At 45.2% G+C, this 1852-nt stretch overlaps 1 protein-coding gene across 1 annotated transcript in view; it reads right to left on the bottom strand.

Annotated features, from left to right (window-relative positions):
• Positions 1–1800: 1800 nt before the first annotated feature.
• Positions 1801–1852, bottom strand: part of camkmt (calmodulin-lysine N-methyltransferase) — a 118221-nt gene continuing 118169 nt past the window's right edge. Inside the window, exon 11 of the mRNA XM_064317552.1 lies at positions 1801–1852. This exon is cut by the window's right edge and continues 1150 nt beyond it. The gene's annotated coding sequence lies outside the window, so the exon portion shown is untranslated.

Raw genomic sequence — 1852 nt, forward strand, 5'->3', positions numbered from 1 at the left:
TTCACTCTGGGCCGCGAGCCACACACCTGTACACACCACCTTTCCTCTATACACCCACAACCACCTTCAGGCACCTGTACACACACACTCCTTTATACACACCACAAACACACACACCTGTACACACACACTCCTGTACATACACCACAAACACACACACCAGTACACACACACTCCTGTACACACACCTGTACACACACACTCCTTTATACACACCACAAACACACACACCTGTACACACACACTCCTTTATACACACCACAAACACACACACCTGTACACACACACACTCCTTTATACACACCACAAACACACACACCAGTACACACACACTCCTGTACAAACATCACAAACACACCACACATCTGTACACACACCACAAACACACCACACATCAGTACAAACACCACAAACACACCACACACACACACACTCCTGTACACACACCACAAACACACCACACATCAGTACAAACACCACAAACACACCACACATCAGTACAAACACCACAAACACACCACACATCTGTACACACACACTGCTTTATACACACCACAAACACACCACACATCAGTACAAACACCACAAACAAACCACACATATGTACACACACCAAAAACACACCTGTACACACAAGCGCAGGTGCAGATACACACACCACACACTCACACACACCTGTACACACACCAAAAACACACCTGAACACACACACTCCTGTAAACATACCACAAACACACCTGTCCACACAAACACACATATACACACACACACACCTGTACACACAAGCGCAGGTACACACACCACACACACCTCTGTACACAAGCATGTACACACACACACACACACACACACCTGGACACACAAGCGCGCGTACGCATAAACACATGATTACACACACACACACACACACACACACACACAAACAAACTAGTCCCTTTTTTACCAATGCACATAACACCATCTGCCAGCGAAGAATAATCACTGCACAAGCCCGCATCCTCAATTTAAAGGCAAAAAGTTTTTGTCTTTTGTATTTAAACGTTTTAACGTTGAGCGGCACAGCAGGCCGCCGCCAGCAGCCCAGCAGGGTGAGCCCGGCTCCAGCACCACCAGGGATAGGAGGGTTCCGGTAGGCTGGGCCCGGTGACTCATCGCCCACCAGCGCCCCCCGCTGGCAGACAGGGCTGTGACTCACATCTGTAAAAGTCAAACACATTAAATTACGTTACAGGCATTTTCAGCAGACGCTCTCATCCGGAGCGACGTACACAGCGAACCGCGGTGTAGTAAAAGCACTCGCTTCGGAGGAGAGTGCATGCTCGTCCACTCCCTCCAAAATCAGCAACGGATGTGTGATGCGCACAGCAGTGTCAGCATACAGTGAGAAGAGAAACATAGTTTCAAACGTTTTTTTTTTGTTTTGTTTTTTTTTTATTTAAAATTTTTTCTCTGTCTCCGTAATCACTACTGCTTGAGCAGTACAGGTATAATAGCAATGCACAGGTGTGAGGTGCTGCTGTGCTGTAAAGGCATTATAATAATGTAATGCACAGGAATAATGACACTTTACTGCGGTGTAGGTACAATAATTCTGCAATGTAATACAGGTATATGAGCAATGTACTGCACAGGTACAGTTATACTGTAGTGATGTAAAATGACATCGTATTGCACAAATATTACGGCTCTATAGTGCGATAGTTAACTATTCTTTTTCACAAATGTTTCAGTTATTCTGTGACCACTACTGCTGCTGTTGCTATTTACATACTGCCTAAAAATAATACTCCAGAGACAGTGTTAATTCAAGAACTTGTTTATTTCACAGTCATTAAAACCACCTGATGCATCC

Source organism: Anguilla rostrata, chromosome 18 (assembly GCF_018555375.3).
Source record: "Anguilla rostrata isolate EN2019 chromosome 18, ASM1855537v3, whole genome shotgun sequence".
Classification (NCBI taxonomy): domain Eukaryota; kingdom Metazoa; phylum Chordata; class Actinopteri; order Anguilliformes; family Anguillidae; genus Anguilla; species Anguilla rostrata.